Source organism: Pelobates fuscus, chromosome 5 (genome assembly GCF_036172605.1).
Source record: "Pelobates fuscus isolate aPelFus1 chromosome 5, aPelFus1.pri, whole genome shotgun sequence".
NCBI classification, from domain to species: domain Eukaryota; kingdom Metazoa; phylum Chordata; class Amphibia; order Anura; family Pelobatidae; genus Pelobates; species Pelobates fuscus.
The window spans coordinates 33,225,804-33,239,924 of NC_086321.1; the positions used below are offsets into that span (position 1 = coordinate 33,225,804).

Genomic DNA, 14,121 nt, shown 5'->3' on the forward strand with positions numbered 1-14,121 from the left:
CAAAAAAACCTCACTATGTGAAGCACAAGATGTATGACTAACACACACATTGGATAAACCAGATTGTGTGTTCTATTTCAGGTAGCCCCCAAAAAATAAGTTAATTAATATATTTAAAATTTTTATAATATGTATATTTCTCATTTAAGAAAAATGCTGGAGATAAATATGTTTTACAGATAGCATGGTATCCTATATGTTTCAGTAATTCATAGAGCCTATGAAATTTTAGCATAGAAGTTGAACTATAGTTTTTTTCCCATGCAGTAGCATGATCGAGGCAGATAACACTGGTGAAATACCCTTCCTATGGGCACTTATAATATTTTGGAGGATTTATCCATTGTAACATTCCTACTAGAATGTAAAACTAGTGTTTTTATATAGGGATATTACCCCCATGCACTAAGTAAAAATACACATACAGGGTAATTTACAAAAATGGGAATTCAAAGTGAATTTCAAATTTAAGAGCAAAATAGCTGCAATGAAAAAAATACTTTTAGTTTAGCTATTGTGGCCTCAAATTTCAAATTTCAAATTCACTTTGAGTTCATTTTAAATTCTCATTTTAGTCAATAATCCTCTAAGTATCTATACTATATATTGACAGCTTCTATTGGAGCCTGCAGTTAGTCATTTTAATGTTCTTAGAGTCCTCATTGGCTGCTAGTATGCAGCCATGAAGTTTGACATACAAAGACAGCTGCAGAGAGAGACAAGGGGAAATCCTTCACAGTCCCTGAGCTGTGGCAGATACATTTGTTTATACTGGTGAAAAGCAATTCTGGGCTGAAAGGGAGAAGGAAAAAACAGAAAAAGCTGGGCTGTAAAAAAAAGTTATCTAAACAAGAAATTTGTAAAATGCAGAAAAAAAAAATTACTATAGAGGTATCAATGGTAAAAAAAATAATAATTCCAAAGGCATTGTATGTACAAAGTACAATGTCTATAAGTAAGCAGCTAGTTATGGTATTGTGACAAATATAAACTTATCATATTGGCCTAAATTTTGCAAGCTTTGGGAAGGGCACAAATGATTTAATATGTTTGAATTAAATGAATTCATATTTTGAAAAATGTTTCATATTTTCATATTTTGTTTTATATTTGCAATGTGTTTTATATATTACAGGTTTTGATAATTTCATGTTTAAAAAAAATCTATTTTAAAACATTAAATAATTTCAAAAGCTTATCCAAAAATATAAAAATCAAGGCCATGATTAGGAAATGTACTAGCTTTTAATTTTAATTATTTTAAATATGGGGCTATATCTTAATTATGGAATAATAGTTAAAAAAAAAAAATTGTAACAATCTACTTCTCACTTATTTTCCTAAGCAAAATTAATGCTTCCAGGGCCCCTGCCTATGTGACCATCTAATTTCACCTTAATGATAATCAATCATTGATTTTGAGATTATTAGTGACATTGTTTGTGCAAGTTATTCTGTTACATTGTTTCTGTTTAATTTTTAGTATTAAAAAAGTAACTCAATACAGCACAATTCTAAATAATAGTAGTACAAAGAAGATTCTTATTCATAAAATAGCACATTTGGCACAGCAAGTGGTAAGGTCCTGAGAACCAATTTAAAAAATATATCCTATTTCCCAGATATGATGATAATTTGTTCCATCTTCACTATTTGTACATTTTGTAAAAGTCAGTTCTCATTGATTAGTGGATAGCAGAATAAAGTCGCTTAGATACACCCCAATAATATTGGGGAGTTTTTTTTGTTTATTTTTTCTATTTATTTTTTCTGGGAACATTAGAACACGGTGCACGAACGGAACATTCTAAAGCTGTTTTGGTATTTCAGTGGGATGACAGATTCTGCAAATCCTTGGCAGCTGCCAGGGGTAAGCTGTTCAGTATATGAGGGTGGAGAATGTGACACCTGTTCTAGAGAGGGGGGCGGCATCTGAGTATGATATGTGTTATACGTGTGCTGTCTGTATGAAATATGTTATATGTATGTCCCGGAGAAATAAAAAACCATGGGCACAGCCAGTGAGCCTCTTTGAAATGGCAATGAGGACACTCTGTCCCTGTTCTACCACAAATTCAAAACTTGAGGGATAAAGAACATCAGGCAGACTGATGTAAAAATGTTTTGGGATAAAAACTGTAGTAATCTAAAGGAATATGAATATATCTTGGGAAACAAAATATTTCTCAATGCCACCCCTCACTCACTTATTGACTACACTTAATTCTAATTAGGATGAACGGGGCAGGAATACAAATCAATAGCTCAGGGTTTATTCACTAAAGCTGTGGGAACTGTGCAGGAGCAACAAGGGAATTGCAACTTTTAGGCCAAAATCTGTAATTCCCTTGTCAATTTTGAACAGTTACGGGTTCTCTGAATAAACTCCTTGTGCTGTTCTACTAAAAGTTACTTTGTGCTCAGCTTTGATATTTTGTGAACAGGAGCAGAATAGTTTTTTTTTTTTACTGCAATTAAAATCTCTGCCCAGGCCCAAGCAAGCAAGTACTGACAATGGAGAATGAATTGTAAGTGTGGGAACATTGCAGCGTGGAATCAGGTTATACCCCCATATACGTAATTCACTACTATCAGAAAAAGCAGTTATGTCACTGTTTCTTTATTATGTCTGGGTTTATAGCGCATTCACACCTAAGCACCATACTTACAGTACTTTCTATTGATCAGAAACTACACATAACTCGAATAAACAATGTGTACAACAAAATGATGGTTCTACAGAGAACTTTCACAGAGAAAGAGAAATTCAGAGCTTTGTGTTAAACTTTTAGATGTCACCTACATCACTAGATACCTTCATCCCCTTAAAGGACCACTCTAGTGCCAGGAAAGCATACTCGTTTTCCTGGCACTAGAGTGCCCTGAGGGTGCCCCCACCCTCAGGGACCCCCTCCCGCCCGGCTCTGGAAAGGGGAAAGGGGTTAAATCTTACCTTTTTCCAGCGCTGGGCGGGGAGCTCTCCTCCTCCGATCCTCCTCTTCTCCTCCCCGTCGGCTGAATGCGCACGCGCGGCAAGAGCTGCACGCGCATTCAGCCGGTCACATAGGAAAGCATTCATAATGCTTTCCTATGGACGCTGGCGTGCTCTCACTGTGAAAATCACAGTGAGAAGCACGCAAGCGCCTCTAGCGGCTGTCAATGAGACAGCCACTAGAGGACATAAGGGGAAGGCTTAACCCATTCATAAACATAGCAGTTTCTCTGAAACTGCTATGTTTATGAAAAAATGGGTTAACCCTAGAAGGACCTGGCACCCAGACCACCTCATTAAGCTGAAGTGGTCTGGGTGCCTAGAGTGGTCCTTTAAGCTCAAAATCTGGTATAGGTCAACATGTGTCAAGAAACAAAAATGTATATACATATAAATACAGACAGACAGACAGATAATATATTTGGTCAAATATACTGAAATGTATGTATAAACAAGTGGTGGAAGGGTAGCAGCGCCTTGGTGGGGTCCCCAGGTTAAAATCAATATGCAAGATAAAAAAAACAAGAGGCTCACAATGGTATAATATGTATTTGTAGTTGATAGAAGAATAAAGAAAAGCACTTATAATTTTCTGGAGCTTCTAAATAGCTCCATTATATCGCCTGGGCAGTATGATCCTCACCTGTGGATATACGCGTAGTCCTGGTCTGGTCAGATCTTGGGCTAGTAGCCAGCAAAAGGAGTGTGATAGTACAGTCCCAAAAGACGTGAGGAGAAGTTCTTATTTGTAAGTGCGGAGAATAAAACAAAGTATAGTGTACTGTAATAAAAGATGATAAAAATAATAAAAGGAGAGGTACTCACAAAGAGGGAGCAAAGATTGGCTTTGTTCAATCCTTCTGGCATAGGTGATATGTTCCCCAACAAGGATTTAAAAGAGAGCGTTCCTCTGGATAAAATCATCTAAAAAACAACTGGAGGATCCAATGTAAGTATAAAGTAGCAACTTTTAATAGAAATAAAGCATATACGTAAATAAGATACACTAACGCGTTTCACCTAGCAGTAGGCTTTTTCAAAGTAGGGGATCTTCATGCTAAGAACTGAGCATTGAAACTGCAGGTTCATAATCTATAAACCATAACTGCTTCAATAAGCTAATGCTGTTTTGGTGCTTACAGTATTTGCAACATGTCACTAGGCTTCACTAAGGAGAAATGGAAATGCAAGAGTCCTGATATGGTAGGCTTTGTAATATAATTTAGGAAGAAAAGATTCAGATGGTTCAGATAGCTTGAGCTGACCCCTTTGAGATGTTCCATATAATGTATACATGCACTAATCAGTCACAACTATATAAGGCAGCAAGTAAACAATTCCTCATGTTGGAAGCAGACAAAATGGGCAAACGAAAATATCTGAGTGACATTGACAAGTCCACATAGTGATGGCTAGATGACTGGGTCAGGGCACCTACAATACAGCAATTCTTGTGAGGTGTTCCCGGTATGCAGTGGTTAGTACCTACCAAAAGTAATACAAGGCAGGAAAACCAGTGATCTGGCATCAGGGTCATGGGCACCCAAGGCTCACTGATGCATGTGGGGAATGAAGGTTAGCATGTCTGGCCAAATCACACAGGAGAGCTATTGTAGCTCAAATTTCTGAAAAACATAATGATGGCCATGCTAGAAAGGTATCAGAACACACAGTGCATCACAGTTTCCTGCATATGAGGCTGTGTAGCCACAGACCGGTAATGGTAACCTCATATCCCTATTTTATCATGGACCAACACTTGACTAGAGTTAGACATGTTCTACACACACCTGAAGGATGCCAGAGATAAGTAAGATGGAAGAATTATACCCAGATACCCAAATTATTATTTCTTCAGTAATTTATCTATTCATTACTTTGACGTTTAGAAAATCCATTTGTATCAGTAAGTCAGCATCTACATCTGGGCATCCAACACCAAATAACCTAGTTGCAAACACAATTGACAATTCAACCATCTGCCCTTATCTTTAGAAAAAGCTAATAACCAAGATATACCAGCTGTGTAAAACCCGTTCAAATAAATTAGCACATTAGGTTATTTTTTATTTATATGTAAGATAATACTAAAATATGTTATTAGTGTATACTGAGTTTAAATTGCAATTTATTATTTTAATGGGGGCATACTTTTCACTTATGACAAAAATTAAAGGAAAGACAAACAGATTTCCTCACTTCTGCTCCCCACGTGCAGTCAGAGGACCTACAGCTTCTCCTACAGGAAAGAAAGATCTGAGTGACTTTGACAAGGCCCAAATAGTGATGGCCAGATGACCGGGCCAGATCACCTAAAAAACGGCACCTCCTGTGGGGTGATCCCAGTATGCAGTGGCTAGTATCTATCAAAAGTGAATCAGGAAATGCAACCAGTGAACTGTTATCAGGGTCTTGGGCGGCCAAGGCTCATTGACGAACATGGGGAGCGAAGGCAAGCCCGCCTGGTACAATCACACAGGAGAGCTAAGGTAGCTCAAATTACTGAAAAACTTAATGCTGGCCATGATAGAAAAGTGTTAGAACACACAGTGCATCACAGTTTGCTGTGTATGGGTCTGCATAGCAACAGACCTGTCAGAGCGTCCAGGATTACTCCTGTCCACAGCTGAAAACGACTTCAATGGGGATTTGAGCATTAGAAAATTACTATGGAGCAATGGAAGAAGGTTGCCTGGTCATGTTTTCTTTTAGAATGAGTGGATGGCCAGGTGCATATATGCCATTTACCTGGGGAAGAGATGGCATCAGGATACACTATGGGAAGAAGGAAGGCTGTGGAGGCAGTGTTATGATGTGGGCAATGTTTGCTTGGAATTCATGTGGATGTTACTTTGACACATACCACCTACCTAGAGAGTGTTGCACACCACATACACCCCTTCATGGCAATGATGTTCCTTGATGGCAGTGGACTCTTTCAACAGGATAATTCACCCTGATACATTGCAAAAATTATTCAGGAATGGTTTGAGGAAAATGACAAAGAGTTCAAGGAGTTGCTTTGACCTCCAATCCATTTGACCATCTGTGGGATGGGCTGGAACAACAAATCCGATCCATGGAGGACCCACCTAGAAACTTGCAGGACCTAAAGGATCTGCTGCTAATGTCCTGGTGCCAGATACCACAGGACACATTTAGACATCTTGTGGAGTTCATGCCTCAACAGGCTGCTGTTTTGGCAGCACGATGGGAAACAACGTGGTATTAGGCAGATAAATTTAATGTTGTGGCTATATATATATATTATATTGTCAGATTATAATTATTTTGATATACATGCATCTATCTAAAATGGATCTATATAAAATGGGTATTGTTAGCTTACACAAATTTGAATAAATAAGGGTACTACGATTCAGACTATTCTATAAAAAAAAAAAAAAAAAAAAAAAACATATCCACTAAACAGAAATTATTTTTTAAAAAAAATAAAAAATGTGAACGGGTAAAGGTATGCTCTTATCTGCTGTCAAACAATTTGAAAAAATAATAGCAATGCATTGCAAGGATAGGTAAACCACTGCCTCCATCCTGACAATACACTCTTATTCTCCACAATAGTTATCCCGAACAAAGACACCTGTAGTACAATTGCTATATGCTGTTATAATGATTGTGTCTGGTGAACTCCATTCTAGTTTTACTGCTCTGCACAATCACACTTGTTCTTTTCTTTGTAAAACAAGAACTGTTTAGTACTTTTATAGATTCTAAGAGATTACTCCATGCAGGAAGTTCTTTTACAGACCAGGACTCAGCGTGCTTTGCTGGCAGGAGAACAGTTAATATGGAATAACACCCACTGATTTATTTTTATTTTATTAAAATTATAGAGCCATTCTCAAATACATATTATGAGATGAAATACAATTCCGAATCATAGGGAATTCATTTCTGCCAAAGTGGGAACAAGTGTACTTAGTGTAATGACATATATATAGAAATCGTACTTTAAATGATTGTAACCGTTTTAATATTGTTCTTTTTTTTATTACATGCCATTTGATTTTGTTTTAGTTGTGTTATCCTAATACAGGTTCGATTTCAAGCCCATCATCGAGTAAACTTTGCAAGAATATTAAATATTAAATTGAAAAGCAAATTGTGGTTTCCTGATATTCTAATTTTCTTTTATAGTTAACGGGGAAACTGTCAGTTCTCTAGAATTTACACCACTAAACAAAACATCACCGATAACTTGTGTTAATGTTTCTTTTATGATGCTCTGTTTTCTTTTAAATATATATAGTAGAGATTTAAAGGGCATCATGATTCAGTCTGTATGCGTGTTATATGCTGAGTGTCAATCAATGAAAATCCAGAACGTATTGGGGACTTACAGGAACTCATTGTACGACAAGAGGGAAGGACCCATTGTTATGCAATTCATCACTGTTAGTATGTTTCTGATGGAATCTACTATCTCCTTATTTAATTTACTTGTTAGTTCATACCCTTTTGTGCTTTCCAGTTTAAACTCAGTTTTATATAGCCTATAACATACCGGTAAGCGGTAACTGTCATGGCTGCTTGTTTGTCTGGTCTGTATAGGTAACGGTACTAATTTATGAAAAATAACAAGCGTTATATTTGATTTATGTGTTGATACCAAATCTCCCTCCAGTTCTATAAACTATCTATATAACAAGCAAATCTGTCACTTTTCAAAATGTCTTAAATATGTATTCGTTATAAAATAATGATCAAGACTGCATTGTCTTCTGAACAAGTCTGAGGTTGACAAAAGGCAGAGTACCACCATCAACGTTTGTTCAATCCTATCAGCTGTCACAAGTGACGGCTGGGGGATTCAGCATTGTCTATGGAGGCTCCTGCGGTCTCGTGGGACTTCCATACACCTCAGCGTTGTACTCTCGCACATGTGTGAGTGTATAGCAAAGACATGGCTCCTGGCACCCAAGAAGCAAGGCCCTAAAGAGGACCAGCAGGATGAAGATGGACAGCTTGTTCTATGAAAAACTTAACTTCACCTGCACCACACAGCCACCAGTCCCAGACTGCATCTGTCACTTTTGGGGGTCTTTGTAAAATATGCAAAGACCCTTAAAAGTGACAGATTCACTTTAACTATCAGATAAGAGAAACATTTTACAGAGTTATATATTATCATAGCTTGTACAAACAGACTTGATTAAAGTGCACATATTATATAAAAAATAAATTAAATAGAACTTTAACCCACTGTTTAAAGCAACCATCATTTCAAATGTTTTTCAAAATATTTAGTTTGACACGTATTTGATTGCAATATGCCTTTATACCTTTATGCCTTTATATGCAGAAACGTAATAAAATATACCAGGCTGATTTTTTGTCAAAATGCATATTGTCAAGCATGACCAAAATCCACACAGTCATTGAATATATCGAGCTAGGACACCTCCAGAATTTAATCTTCAGTTGCCTTCAACAAAAGCTCACTGACAATAAGCCATATGCCACAGCAAATAATATTGACGTCCACAGCAATTATAATGTCTAATAGAGGATACACCTACTGAATAATAATCAAAATAAGTATATAAGTATATGCATTTTGTCAGTGTTATGATGTGATCATAGTGTGTCTTTTGCATATGCTCATATTCCTTGGGATAAGAAAGGATATTTCAACATTTGAAAAAAAAAAGTATTTTTTCAAACAGTAGATTGCAGGACAGAGCAATTAAACACAGATTTAAAAAAGAAATACATAATTTCCGATTAATTAAACGCAGTATTATATTATAACCAGGGCTCATCATAAAACATTAGAATAGATCAGTGATGGCGAAGCTATGGCACGCGTGCCACAGGTGGCATGCCGGGCCCTCTCTGTGGGCACGTGGCCATAGGTTCACCATCAATGCAGAGTAGGCACCTGCCTGCCCGAAACGGCAGGCGCCTACTCTGCTTCCGGGTCGGGAGGCAGGGGGAGGGATCTGTGATGCAGCGTCCCTGTCCTCCCGCGCGATGCTGTGTGGAGCGTTGCCGATCGTTACCATGGCAACGCTCCACACAGCATCGCGCGGGACGACAGGGGAGCTGATTCACAGATCCCTCCCCCTGCAGTGCTTACCACCACCGGACCACCAGGGATGGCTGTGCCGCCCCCCCTCCTACTTCATTAAAGGTAAGAAGGAGTGAGGGGGGGATACTGACACACAGCACCCCTACCCCCCCAGCAGTACCCCTACCCCCAAGCACCCCTATCCCCCCAGCAGTACCCCTACCACCCCCAGCAGTACCCCTTCCCCCCTACAGCAGTACCCCTACCCCCTAGCACTCCTATCCCCCCAGCAGTACCCCTACCACCCAGCAGTACCCCTACCCCCCACACACAGTACCCCTACCCCCCCAGCAGTACCCCTTCCCCCCACAGCAGTACCCCTACCCCCCACAACAGTACCCTACCCCCCCAGCACCCCTATCGCCCCAGCAGTACCCCTACCCCCCAGAAGTACCCCTACCCCCCAGCAGAACCCCTACCCCCCGCCAGCACCCCTATCCCCCCAGCAGTACCCCGACCCCCCCAGCAGTACCCCTACCACCCCCAGCAGTACCCCTACCCCCCAAGCAGTACCCCTTCCCCCCAGCAGCACCCCTTCCCCCCAGCAGCACCCCTTCCCCGCAGCAGTACCCCTACTCCCCCACAGCAGTACCCCTACCCCCCAGCAGCACCCCTTCCCCCCAGCAGCACCCCTTCCCCGCAGCAGTACCCCTACTCCCCCACAGCAGTACCCCTACCCCCCACAACAGTACCCCTACCCTCCCAGCAGTATCCCTACCCCCCAGCAGTACCCCTACCCCCAGCAGTACCCCTACCCCCACAGAACCCCTACCCCCCACACACAGTACCCCTACCCTCCACACACAGTACCCCTACCCCCCACACAGTACCCCTACCCCCCGCAGTACCCCTACCCCCCCAGCAGTACCCCTACCCCCCACAGCAGTACCTCTACCCCCCACAGCAGTACCCCCCACAACAGTACCCCTACCCCCCAGCAGTACCCCTACCCCCCAGCAGTACCCCTACCCCCAACACACAGCACCCCTACTCCCCCCACTCATTACCCCTACCCCCCACACAATTCCCCTACCCCCCAGCAGTACCCCTACCCCCCAGCAGTACACCTACCCCCCACAGCAGTATCCCTACCCCCACACAGTACCCCTACCCCCCGCATGCCCCTACCCCCGCGCAGTACCCCTACCCCCCCAGCAGTACCCCTACCCCCAACACACAGCACCCCTACTCCCCCCACACATTACCCCTACGCCCCACACAATTCCCCTACCCCCCAGCAGTACCCCTACCCCCCAGCAGTACCCCTGCCCCCCAGCAGTACCCCTAACCCCCCAGCAGTACCCCTAACCCCACAGCACCCCTACCCCCTCACAGCACCTTTACCCCCCACAGCACCATTACCCCCGCCCAGCAACCCTACCCCCCACACAGCACCCCTCTCACACACACATTACCCCTCATACACACACACATACAGCATCCCCTCTCACACACACACACACACACACACACAGCACCCCCCACACCCCCCCCACACACACAGTACCCCCCCACACACACACACAGCACCCCCCACACACTTACTCAGCACCCCTCATACACACACACACAGCACCCCTCATACACACACACAACACCCCCCCACACACACAGCACCCACACACACACATGCACCCCCCATACACACACGCAATTGCCGTGTTGGCACTTTAAGGAAAAAAAAGTTGGCATGTATTGCGGTTTGGGCACTCGGGCTCAAAAAGGTTCGCCATCACTGGAATAGATCAACAGTTTATATTTGTGGCAAAAGCGGACACATGTAACCATGAGGTGAACCACAAATCCAAAATACCAGATTTTGGTATCCAAAATCCATTTCTAAATACCAGATTTTGTCCAAGTTCAAATTCCGGCTGAAGTCCAGATCAAATTCAGGCTTGTTCAAAGCCTGAATTGCAAAATTCACACATTACTAAACAGTATGAACAATGTCCAGATATTGTAGTCCAAATGCTCCGTATGCCGCCAGATGTTTTTGCCCCATTCAGCACAGTGCCATTCGGTCTTTATTAAATAACTCTGTCATTGACAGCAAATAAACTTTTTCATGCTTCCTGTTGCATAAGTTCAGTTTGAAAGCATGAAATACTATATAAATGGTAGAAGATATGAGAAAAGACTGATATATACTGGTAAAGTCTCTATGGAATTCATATGATCTATAACACTTCAATAACAAAAGCATTAAGTTGCACGTTATTTCTTGGTGTCAACTGCTCATATAAAATGCTAAAAATATTCACTATGAATAAGAATGAACCTTTTAACAGTGAGTAGGATGTTAGTGAAAGACGTGTTATCACTTTTCACTTGGACTGTGATTTATACAGAATGTGATTTATAAAAATGGCTGAGGTTCTTTCTCCCCACCCACTTATAAAATTTCCCATGCCTGTCTTCCAGAGAAGATCTATATACGAGGACATTGTTATGCCCCCCTATGACCCTTTCCCAGCCATTTACTTGACTTCCTGAATCTTTCCCAGACAGCTCTAATGATGCTATTTTTCTGAGTAAGTTTCGTATTTAATCCTTGCTATCTGGAGTCGATTCTCAGGAGCACTCTTTACCCATGGTTGCCATCGGTGGAATGAAACGCTTGTCAGCAAAATGTTTATTTAAAGAAATAGGCAACGTTTGGTTCATAAAATACAGAAGTACCATTTGATCTGCGCTTGTATAGTACATATATTACAAGTAGTATAGTACTTATAAATATAGGATTATTTTTATAGATATACAACATTTAAAAATGTGTGCGTATACCATTTATTTTCAAATTAATTTTATGTAATTTTTATACATAATCAGCAGAGGAAATTTGCAGGATTTGTTTTAATGGACATAGAAATGTTATGAAAAATTGCCTGTATGCTGCATTCAAATGTTACTGTCAGTGGTCCACTATCATCCCAATAGCACCAAAGCTTCTGTTACGCATTGGATAGATTATAATATTTTTTTCTGTGATGCTTGATGCAAGTTTTACAAGAAAGTGTACAGACCCGTTTATCCAGAGGCTGTACCACTAATGTGAATGGCTGTAGTCTAAGTTGTAGTTGATGTGTTCATTATTTCAGAAATTAAGATGTGGCGTCTTCTGCATGTAAGCAATGTCTGACGACACATCACATGAGGACACATGATATTGGCCAGCTATAGCCATTCAACCATATCATTAACATAAAAGGGCAACATAGCACAGCTACTCACAATACATTAGTAACACATATGAACACAACATGTAAGAATCTGATGCTACGTTCCAAGGATGGAGGCATTAAAAGAAATTCGTTTGACCTCTGCTGTGTTATCAACCTTCTTTTCGTGGATACGGCAGCATTGACGGTAGCTGTAGGTTCTCTGATACATACTGTTAAGTACATGACACTTCACATGGAGTGCAGGAGTGGATTTTGGGTGGATTTGGTGATGGCTCAAAAGTGGTGGATTGCACTGCTTATTAAAATGCACCGCAGCTTAAATGAAACCATAGCATGATGTATATCCTACGTCAGTTAGTGGTAAAAAATTCCTCCCAAACATCTTTACCAGACCTTACCATAACAAGTTAGTTTTACACGCTTTCTGTTGTCATAGCAATATGGTGAAAAAGTAAGACAAAGTTTATGTAAAGTCACAACATTGAAAGAGATTGATTTACTGAAATATGTGTTGTTAGCATTCCATAACTGTTATATTGTCTTAACATTTTTTGTGACCATCTGTTTTTTTTTGTTTGTTTTTTAAAGGTGCCAGAAACAAAGAAACTGTGAAGTAACTCCAATGCAAATGATAAGAAGTTTTAGACTGATGAATTCGGAATCTGAGGTGTGAGAGGTGAGTCTTCTTACTGAGTTGTTCCATGTGTATATCCGTGTAACTTGAGGAATTACGTATAAACATTTGTTGGCTAGGATAGAGCTGGGTAGGGAAACTGCATATTTTTAGGTTTTGGTCGACAATAAATCTCATAATCTGTAGTGCTTTGTGGTGAGTTGACAATCAACTTATAATGTAAGACAAAATAAGTATAACGAAACATAAAACAGAGCTGAATTGGGAATTTTGCTTCCCAACTTTTTGGGCTAAACTTTTCAAACTGCTCATCAACTCATTGCATGATCCACCTATGAGGTTAAGACAGGTTCCATTAATCACGTCCTGTAGAAGGTAACTGTCAATTTGGTTCAATCCATCACATACTGATAGAGTGATCCATCTGTTTGTGTCAGACAACCCATTCATCATACAGTGCAAAATGTAAGCAACTTCCTACTCTTCTCATTTGACGAACTTATCTCCTGTGACTTATGAACCTCACACTTAAACTACCCGAACTCTGTTTCTAACAAACTTAACTTGTTATTACTTTCTGATGCCTGTATTTTGAAGTTCTTTCCTTATTAATCGTCTTTGAATGAGTTTTGTTTATTCCTTCATCGGTAATCCACCTCACTTGAATCTCTGGTGTCATAAAACAATCATGCCCGCCATCTCTCCTTACAGCCTATGCTACAACCTCTTCTTTCTCACTTATTTTCAATCATACTTACATATCTTGCATTATAAAGTCCATCTCAATTCTTACTCACTTCTTTCTACTCATTCTTGCATGTCTTACATTGCACCTCCTCTGCGATTATTATGTTTGATTTTCTTTTCAACCTAGCAGATATCCCTCCTCTTCTTTCAAAGATATCTTTTGATCTCAGCATCTCATGTAGCTTCAGGTCCATCACTCCATGATCTCCACAACCAACTATCTAGCTACATCCAATTCTGCTTCTCTTTCCATTTAATAATCTTCCATCTATGCTGCGCTTTCCACACAAACTGCATTCAAGATCCGTAATGTTCTTATTGCAAGACTTTCCGAACTCTCTTTAATACGCTGGTATATTTCACCATCTGAACTTTATCTTTACCTTGTAAAAAATACTTTTAATTATTGTCTTGTTCTCCTAGGCTCAGTATTTGTAGCTCAACATTAGTTAAAGTGTACCAATGGTAG

The 14,121-nt window shown here is 40.4% G+C and overlaps 1 protein-coding gene across 5 annotated transcripts in view; it reads left to right on the top strand.

Moving 5' to 3' along the window:
• Positions 1–14,121, top strand: part of MEF2C (myocyte enhancer factor 2C) — a 246,571-nt gene that overhangs the window by 19,392 nt on the left and 213,058 nt on the right. For all 5 annotated transcript variants that reach the window (XM_063453699.1, XM_063453702.1, XM_063453704.1 and 2 more), the window contains exon 2: positions 12,860–12,947. The gene's annotated coding sequence lies outside the window, so the exon portion shown is untranslated. The remainder of the gene's footprint in view (positions 1–12,859; positions 12,948–14,121) is intronic.